Consider the following 10480-nt stretch of genomic DNA (forward strand, 5'->3'; position numbering starts at 1 on the left):
AATTTAGATTACCCAATTATTTTTTCCAATTAAGGGGCAATTTAGCATGGCCAATCCACCTACTCTGCACATTTTTGGGTTGTGGGGGCGAAACCCACGCAGACACGGGGAGAATGTGCAAACTCCACACGGACAGTGACCCAGAGCCGGGATCGAACCTGGGACCTCAGCGCCGTGAGGCGGTTGTGCTAACCACTAGGCCACCGTGCTGCCCTAGAGATTCCACAATTTAATCTTCAGGGGGGGAATTGAGGTATGAACCTTGATGGTGAGAATCAGGTCATTTTGAGTGGGTGGACTAATAGGTGTGCACACAAAGTCTTGTACTTTCATCCCAAGTTGGGGCTAGGTATGGTGGGCGTGCCAGTAATTACTCGCTACTGGCCAGCATGCCAATCTACCAGCCTCCGGCCTATTTACAAAGAAACAGTTTTTGTCGGGGTGATGGGTACCTGCCCAGTAGTGGCACTGTGCTACCATGCCGCCCCGCAAGGCTGTGAGCCCAACATCAGCGTGCGGAGCTCGCGCCCGCAGAGAATCTACCACTGTCTTGGAACTGAAAAGACCTTAAAACTGGTCAGGGTGAGGGGAATTGACAAGGGAGAAAAGGAGAAAGCAGGTCACGCACCATTTTCTGCTTTTTCACTCTTTGCTCCCCAAAGAGGAATGAGGGCACCATTTTTGGAATCACTGCAAGACCACGTCGATGCTTAGAGCTGAAGGGCCAAGCCCCTGAAGCATCTCCAAGTCCCAAAAATCAATTTAATATATAGGGAATGTATCAGATATTAAACTGATAAGAACAGACACTGCACTTGATCTGAGCCAAAAGGCCGAGGTCACATCTTCATGTTGGCGTGCCAATGCAGACTCCCACATAAGGTGGCAAAGCCAACCTCTCCCTACGTTGCTGGCGATCGCCCAGAACCTCAACTTTTCCAGTGTCTCACCACGATCACAAAGTTCCCGAAGTGGAATAGTGTGCTTCTTCTGTGAGGGACTATTGGGGTTGGCCAGTAAATAAAATTGCCATTTGATTGCCTTTGCAAAGGTGGTGTTATATTTTATTAATTCCAATTAAGGGACAATTTAGCGTGGCCTATCCACCTACTCTGCGCACCTTTGGGTTGTGGGGGTGAGACACATGCAGATACGGGGCGAATGTGCAAACTCCACACTGACAGTGACCAGGGGCTGGGATCGAACTTGGGTCCTCTGTGCCGGAAGGCAGCAGTGCTAACCACTACGCCACTGTATCACCCATTGCCCCAGCTTTAGGGCTTCAAACCACAACCCAAATCTTGATCTTTCACTGGCCCCCATTCCCATCATTGCAGAAACCTGCCTCCCTGACCTCACCGCAGACTTTGACACCGTCAAAAACGTCATCTTCCTTCAATATTTCTCTCCATTGTCCAGCTCAGTAGGATAGCTTGGGAACTAAACATTTGGGGGATTCAGCATGCAGAGTTCCCAGGGTTAAAAAGACCGAATCACGAAAGTCAAAGCACTTTCGTAAATACAGAAGACAGATGCTGTATTATCAACCTATAGTAGTCTGTATGGAGAAGATTGCTTCATCAACCTCAAGCTTTTTATGAATCAGATTTCTGGTTGGGATTTTTTGAGCAGAATGCGAATGCTCGAGGGTAAATTCCAATATTTGTTTTGGCAGCACTAAAGAGGAAGTTGATCACACTAAGAAAAGATACTATTCTTCAGAGGAAATGCTCAGGGCCTTGGGGACCTTCATTTGTTTTTAATATTTCAACCCACAATAGATGCATTTTTTGCTCTGATTTCATTCTTGGCCTCATTTCTATTTTTGCAATTCCTCTCCTCCATTTTGTGACATATATAGTTTTCTATTTGTGTCACCACATCAGTCCCTCATTCAAAGAATGGGGGACAAGCATTATGATCTCAGGCTTTTTCTGGTGCTGCTCTGGCATGAACGCAAGGAGGTGCTTGAGGACAACAGTAAATCCTAACTCAGTTCTTACGAGAAAGATGCCTGCACCACACCTCCTGATGTAGTCTAGTGGCTATAGGAACTCATGAGAAAGAATTCAGGAGTGAACGCTGTACCAGTGGACTCCAACTTCATTTTATATTTGTCAAACAATTCCTTTCTCCTTTCTCTCTTTCTCTTCACTTCATGAAGACAGTAATCTTTATAGGGGTACAATGCGTGTATGCAGGGAACCATCTGAGACATACAAATTAAGAGCAGGAGTACACCATTCAGCCCCTCAGGTTTCCTCTGCTATTTGATAAGATCATGGTTGACCTAATGTGGCTTCATCTCTATTTTCCTGCCGACAAACCCCATTCTCTTTGACTCCCTTGTCAATCAAGAATCTCTCTAACTCAATCTTAAAAATATTCAGCAGCACAACTTCCCTGCATTCTGGGAAAGAGAATTTCACAGATAAATGACCCTCTGAGAGAGAAGGTTCTACTTGGGTGGTCCTGTTTCCTCCCACAAGTCCCTAAAGACGCGCTTGTTAGGTGAATTGGACATTCTGAATTCTCCCTCAGTGTACCCGAACAGACGCCAGAATGTGGCGACTAGGGGATTTTCACAGTAACTTCATTGCAGTTTTAATGTAAGCTTACTTGTGACAATAACAAAGATTATTATTATTAGGAGTGTGGACAACACAAGTGGGACTTGTCTGCTCTGAAATGGGGGTCGCTGGCCCCTGCTCCTCAAGTGGTCAATATACTTGTTGACAGTCCTTCCATTTCCATTCACATCGTATGACATAGGCCCAGACAGGGACAAAATCTGCCCGACTATTCATAGTGGGCCCAAGGCGAAGTTCCGAACTAAGACCGGGTGCCCCGCCCTTACCCCTATATGTAGCCCGTTCATTTCTCTGGGAGGCTTCCACCGTCCCTGCCAAGTTACTAAACACTGGGTGAAATTCTCCGCCTGGCAATGCCACAATAGCGAACCACGATCAGGCGGAGGATTGGACGCCTGCCAAAATTGAGGTCGGTGCCCGATGCTGATCCAGGCTCCATGCTCCGGTCCTTCACGGGTGGCGATAATGAAGTTTGCGCCCTGCGCTGGCGGCAGCATGCAAAACAGGCATTTGCATGTATTTAAATGTGATTAGCGGGTTGGACAAAGTATGCTCTGTCCTTCTGCAATGCTCTGCTCCTCTCAGGTGGACGTCTCACAGGCTTGAATTACTACAAGGATTTATAAACGTGGACAGGGTGCCATGGCTGTGGAGGGTGAGCAGGAGGCCAAACAAACACTGAAAAACAGTGGGGCTGGGTTGCATGGTAACAGACAATGAGCAAGACGGTGGCGCAGTGGTTTCTTGGATTGCTTCCCCGTGGTCTTTAGTTTTCAACAGCTCTCTTTTTTGTTTTCTTTTTTGTTAATAAATTTAGAGTACCCAATTAATTGTTTCCAATTAAGGAGTAATTTAATGTGGCCAATCCACCTACCCTGCACATCTTTGGGTTGTGGGGGCGAAACCTCCGCAGATACGGGGAGAATGTGCAAACCCCACACGGACAGGGACCCAGAGCCGGGATCGAACCTGATACCTCGGCATTGTGAGGCAGCAGTGCTAACCACTGCACCACCGTGCTGCTCTTTCAACAGCTCTCTTGATCAATCCATTGGACGCCGGATAGTATGTGGCCGTTCTGTTGCGGCGTATGCTTTTCGCTTAAGCAAAATTCTGGAAGTCGTCCCCTGTTAAAGGGCTGTTATTGTCAGATGTTATAGATTCTGTAGTCCATATGTAGTGAACACTTGGTGTAAGGTGTCTACCGTAGCTGCCGAGGTCATGATCCCCATTTTCTCTATTGACAGCCACTTTGAGTGGGCATCCACCAAAACTAAAAACATCCTGCTCAAGAAAGGGCCCATTTGTCAACGTGGATCCTGGTCCAAGGGTGACCCAGCCTGTGGAGACAGGCCAATGGAGGCAGAGATCGTTGAGTCAGACAGGGTGATATTGCTGTACCATTTCCTCAATGGCTTTATCTCTTTTAGAATTAAGAAAAAAAATTCCAATTAAGGGGCAATTTCGCGTGGATAATCTATCTACCCTGCAAATCTTTTTGGGTTGTTGGGGTGAGACCCACGCAGACACGGGGAGAATGTGCAAAGTCCACATGGACAGTTACTCGGGGCCAAGATCGAACCCGGGTCTTCGGCGCCGTGAGGCAGTCGTGCTAACCATTGTGTCACGTGCCGCTCTTTCGATGGCTTTATCAGTGCTTGGCCACCATCAAAAGCTGCATGCCAGCATCTTCATCTTTGTTTGCCCTGAGTGGACACTATGCAGTTCCTGTAAAAGAGGTCCCCTGCCTAATGGGGGAATGACAGCTCAGCTTCACAAAACCACAAAACATCCTCACAGGTCAGTTTATTCTGGCGGGTTAAATACGGCCTCAGGTGCTCAGATTTCCCATAGTGCCACCCTGTCTGAGTCATCCACTTTACTTTCGCCAATATGGGATCCCATTAGATCCAGTTCCGTATGTGGCCAGCGGACACTGCCTGGGGTCCACACTGTCCGGGCCAACGCTCCCAGGGCCCCTCGCTTTTGCCTGGGGTTTACACGCTCCCGCATGATTGGCTCGAAGTCTATCATGTGGCCTGCCAGACCCGTCACCTTAAAGGGGCTGCACTACGACAAGCATCCATGTTGCAGCAAATCTTGCAACCCCTCTCTGATGTAATTCGCCTAACAGAATATTCATCCCGTCATCAACCAAAGAGGCATTTCTATTCATATGCCCTTACTGTCCTTCCATCAGAGCTCTTCAATGAAGCAAGTCAAAGAGTTGGGTTCAGTGGAAAATCAGTCCTGAAAGAGCTGTTACTCTCACACTACACTGCTGCCTTCCATTTATCGCACTCCACATACTTATGGAAAGTATATAATAATAATATGACGTTGTGCTCCTACACGTGGAGATTCAACAATGATGGTGACTCCATTTTTTCCAGGATCAGTGAATTGGCCCAAACAGTCCAATCTTTTATTGTAAATCGCATGAGGTCATTCTAGTTTTTCCTTCTTATGACTTTAATGGCACATGGTGGTCTTTTATTCTGTGGTGCTAAACTGAGGAGTTATGTTTCATTGCATACATGTAGATCAGGATGCATACTCCAAGTCACACACTATTCTGACTTGTACTTACATTGCCCTTCTTTTATCCCCACTGAGTCAGAAACCTGGACCTGAGTTTACCTTCACCACACGGACTGTGTATGGGCCACCACCACCTTCTCAATGGCATCCAGCATGAGCAATTAATCCCAGTTGAGCCAATGACATGCACAACACGAGGATTAATATTTTGAAAATAGAAGCATTCCATGAAGAAATTGGATAAAGTGAAAATTCAATTCTTGTAACTGTTTCTTTAAGTAAGCCTGGGGTTACCATGTAATAATTATTCATTAAAATCACAGGTTACTATAACATATCAAAAACATGGGGCATTAATGAGATTAACAGTGAACTTGAGATGACAATAAAATAACAGACAAGACCAACAGGCACCCAGGGGAATAATGAGATGTGGTTGGCCCAGTAACAAGATTAACTGGAGCCCAGAGACATTGAGGTGCGAATGGTCATATCAGAAACATTGGCCGGAATTCTCCGGCCGTTTGCTGGCGGTCATATTCTCTGGACCCGCCGGCAGTGTACCCCTGCCCATGAGATTCCCAACAGCGTGGGGTGGCTTCAATGGGAATTCCCATTGACGGTGGCGGGAGCAGAGAATCCCGCCACCAGTAAATGGTGCACCGCCTTCCGTTGCCGAGACGCAGGCGGCTGGGAGGTCGGAGAATCCCGCCCATTGTTCACCGGAAATCAGTGGGGCCATACAAATGATAACTTCTAAAGGCCAGGAATTTGAGAGCAGTAGACAGCAGAATGTACAGAAGGGAATATCAAAGAGACTAAATGATGTAACTGCTAGCATCTTCATTGGGAAGCAGGCTAATTCTTCATCCAAAAATCAGACAGGCCGGTTACATCTATGAACCGAGTCACTAAGACCTGTTACATCTAACATGTAGAGCCATGCCAGATTGCAGATATTCTCGTCCAGAAGATGGAGTTTTGTGCCTCCACTGAACCATGAAGAGACGGTTTCCTGGACATAGAACATAGAACATAGAACAGTACAGCACAGAACAGGCCCTTCGGCCCTCAATGTTGTGCCGAGCTATGATCACCCTACTCAAACCCACGTATCCACCCTATACCCGTAACTCAACAACACCCCCCTTAACCTTACTTTTATTAGGACACTACGGGCAATTTAGCATGGCCAATCCACCTAACCCGCACATCTTTGGACTGTGGGAGGAAACCGGAGCACCCGGAGGAAACCCACGCACACAGGGGGAGGACGTGCAGACTCCACACAGACAGTGACCCAGCCGGGAATCGAACCTGGGACCCTGGAGCTGTGAAGCATTTATGCTAACCACCATGCTACCCTGCTGCCCCTGACATGGTCACCTAAGCGGTATTGAGTGGTAACTATTAACTAGATTCGACCTATAGAGTTATAAAAATTGAATATTGCTTGGAAAAAGGGAGATCTCAGTGAGTTCAGGGAATTTAGGTATATTTTGGGAATAAGAGGTAACTTCAAATAAAATGGTGTGTTTAGTTATTCACATACTTAAGTGTCATAGTGTATATTCGTCTTTTATTGTGTGCTTTTTCTTTTCTTTTAATTAAATATTTTTTATTAGTTACTGGCACAATGAGTGGACTGGATCCTCACTGGGTTGTACATGGTTCCTCACATTATTCTAAACAAAAACACACCACTGAGAACCAATGTTTCAAGTTATGCTTTAGGATTTTGAGACACTCTCGCAGGTAACATCCACGGGGTTCCTAGCAAATGGAACTTATTAATGCTCATAAAATTTGCAATTTCTTTAATATTGAAGACCCTCACATTATTGATGACAGTGTACCCAGTGGTGTGATCCATTTCTTTTTTTTTTTCTTTTTAAAAAAAATTTAGATTACCCAATTATTTTTTCCAATTAAGGGGCAATTTAGCGTGGCCAATCCACCTACTCTGCCCATTTTTGGGTTGTGGGGGTGAAACCCACACAGACACGGGGAGAATATGCAAACTCCACACGGAAAGTGACCCAGAGCCGGGATCGAACCTGGGACCTCAGCGCCGTGAGGCGGTTGTGCTAACCACTAGGCCACCGTGCTGCCTTGTGTGATCCATTTCTATCGCTAAAACCACAACCTACCTCTACTGATTGCTATAAAATTACAAAATCATAGAATATTAAAAGGGAGAACAAGGCAATGGAGTGTCTGTCATACAAGGGCTGGCTTTTAAAAAATCTCATTCACAATTGTTCCTCCTTGTGCCCGTCACAAATTTAGATTTTTCAAGTATTTATTAATGATCCCTTTAAAAGCTATTCTGAATCCTACTTCTACAACTGTTTTTGGTAGGCAATTTATGTCCCATCCCCGACTGCAGAAATTCACTTCTCTTAATGTCACCCTCCATTATTTTAGTCCTCTATTTGTGCCAGATTGTGATTGTATTTTCCCCAGAGAAATGGCAGACAAAGCTTATTCTGAGAAAGTATAAGACACGCACCTAGTTTGCAAAGTTTTCAATCGAGCTACTCCACATTAGTTGAAGAGGTGCTGTAGTCATTGCGAGTTGTACATTAGTGTTGTACTTAACCACAGATAATATAGGTTTCTATCAAAATTTATATTCAGGTTATGAAATAATCATTTCACTGTAAATACTAGCCACGAGTGGTCAGATTCCCAGAACATGGTCCCACTTTACAACAAAACTTGAAGCTCCCTCATTGTGAATTCTTATTTTTGCCGTTAAGCACATATTTGGAGTTAAATCACGCAGTAACCTTGCAATGTTATCACACAACTCCACTTTCCCCACCTCCAGGTTTCTCTCCAAATGTAGTAGGGAGGATATTTCTCTTTACTGATTGAGCAAAAGGTGGAACACAAAATCAAGATAGAGGCTGACATGTCAGCAATAAAGACGTCTAATTTTGTATCCATTAGTTTTAAATGGATGGAGAATCAGGTGAGCACCTTGCAGATTTGGAATTCCTGCCGCACAACTTTCTTCTACTACCTGCTTGGCCCAGGCAATTAACCAAGCCCGGTGGCAAAAGAGGAAGCATTGACCTCTGTAAATTGATAGAGGTGTAGGCGGGCTGCACTCTGGAAAGTGATATCTTCCTGCCGCTGATCCTTTTTTGTATGCTCCACCTCGGTGATTGTTTTGCCCCTGAACACAAAAGCAGAAATAATGGCCACCACATGCTGGGCCCAATTCAAGTGTCAGTCACACTCCACTATCTCACTTAGGTTATCATTCTTCATGCATGTGTGTGTGAGCCATGGTGGGGGAGGTATGTGTGGGGGGATTGGGGTAACTTTGACATTGCATGAGTCATTAGCCCATTTCAAACCTCTCATATGTTTATTATTTCCATTGACATCAATGGAAGTAAAAATCAGGAGAGATATTTCAGGCTGCTGATCCAAAGCACACATTTCACATTATTGCACAAAGACAAATTTACTCCCAGTAGGATCACTGAAGGCAGGGGGGCAAGTTAATAGGGTGGTGAAAAAGGCATATGGGACACTTGCCTTTATCAATCGAGGCATAGATTACAAATGCAGGGAGGTCATCTCAGCATTGTATAGAACTTTGGTGAGGCCACAGCTGGAGTACTGTGTTCAATTCTGGTCGCCACATCATCGGAAGGATGTGATTGCACTGGAGGGGGTGATTCACCAGGCTGTTGCCTGGGATAGAATATTTAAGTTATGAGGAGAGGTTGGATAGACTTGGGTTGTTTTCGCTGGAGCAGAGAAGACTGAGGGGCGACCTGATAAAGGTGTACAAGATTATGAGGGGCATGAACCTTTTGGATAGGGAGCAGCTGTTCTCCTTATTTGAAGGGTCAGTTATGAGGGGACATAAGTTCAAAGTGAGGGGCAGGAGGTTTCGGAGAAATATGAGCAAAAACATTTTTACCCAGAGGGTGGTGACGGCCTGCAATGCACTGCCTGGGAGGGTGGTAGTGGCGGGTTGCCTCACACCCTTTAAAACTGGATGAGTACTTGGAACGTCTTAACATTCAAGGCTATGAGCCAAGTGCTGGCAAATGGGATTAGGTCGGCAGGTCAGGTGTTTTTCATGCATTGGACCTCTTCTGCACTGTATGATTCTGTGATTCTGTGAACTGGTTATCCATCTGTGAGTGGCATCAAATCCAAACTCAATCCTGTCATTGTCCAAGTAATATATACGTGCACTTTCCCGTAGTATCCCCTGAAAACCAGCAGGAATGAGAATTAGGTATGATTTTTCTTATTTGTTATCAATGGTCCTTCTAAATTGCCCCTTGACAGTCGGCAGTTGGGAAGGCAAATGCAATGCTAGTTTTCAGGTCACGAGGGCTGGAATACAACACCAGGGATGTACTTCTGAGGCTTTATAAATCTCTGGTCAGACGCCATTTGGAGTAGTGTGAGTAGTTTTGGGCCCCATATCTAAGAAGGATGTGCTGGCCTTGGAAAGGGTCCAGAGCATGTTCACAAAAATGATCCCTGGAATGAAGAGCTTGTCGTCTGAGGAACAGTTGAGAACTCTGGGTCTGTACTCGTTGGAGTTCAGAAGGATATGGGGGGATCTTATTGAAACTTATAGGATACTACGAGGCCTGGATAGAGTGGACGTGGAGAGGATGTTTCCATTTGCAGGAAAAACTAGAAGCAGAGGACACCATCTCAGACTAAAGGGACCATCATTTAAAACAGAGATGAGGAGGAATTTCTTCAGCCAGAGTGTGGTGAATCTGTGGAACTCTTTGCCGCAGAAGGCTGTTGAGGCCAAATCACCGAGTGTCTTTAAGACAGAGATAGATAGGTTCTTGATTGATAAGGGAATCAGGTGTTATGGGGAGAAGGCAGGAGAATGGGGAGCGGCGCAATGGAACGCCACCATCTGCAAGCTCCCCTCCAAGAGATATACCATCCTGACTTGGAAATATATTATTGTTCCCCCACTGTTACGGGATCAAAATCCTGGAAATTCCTTGTTAAAAGCTCTGTGGATGTATCAACACAACTTGGACTGCTGCAGTTCAAGAAGGTGGCGCACCACCACTTTCTCAATGGTAATTAGGGATGGGCAGCAAATGCTGGCCTTGCCAGTGAACCCACATTTAGGTCTCACTCGAAGCGGGAACACTCCAAGTTTTTTTAAAAATAAATTTAGAGTACCCAATTATTTTTTCCAATTAAGGGGCAATTTAGCGTGGTCAATCCGCCTACCCTGCACATCTTTTGGGTTGTGGGGGCGAAACCCACGCAGACACGGGGAGAATGTGCAAACTCCTCACGGACAGTGACCCAGGGCCGGGATTCGAACCCGGGTC

The 10480-nt window shown here is 45.7% G+C and overlaps 1 pseudogene; it reads right to left on the reverse strand.

Moving 5' to 3' along the window:
* Positions 1–665: 665 nt before the first annotated feature.
* Positions 666–845, reverse strand: LOC119978823 (annotated as a pseudogene).
* Positions 846–10480: the final 9635 nt, after the last annotated feature.

Source organism: Scyliorhinus canicula, chromosome 1, assembly GCF_902713615.1.
Source record: "Scyliorhinus canicula chromosome 1, sScyCan1.1, whole genome shotgun sequence".
Taxonomy (NCBI): Eukaryota; Metazoa; Chordata; class Chondrichthyes; order Carcharhiniformes; family Scyliorhinidae; genus Scyliorhinus; species Scyliorhinus canicula.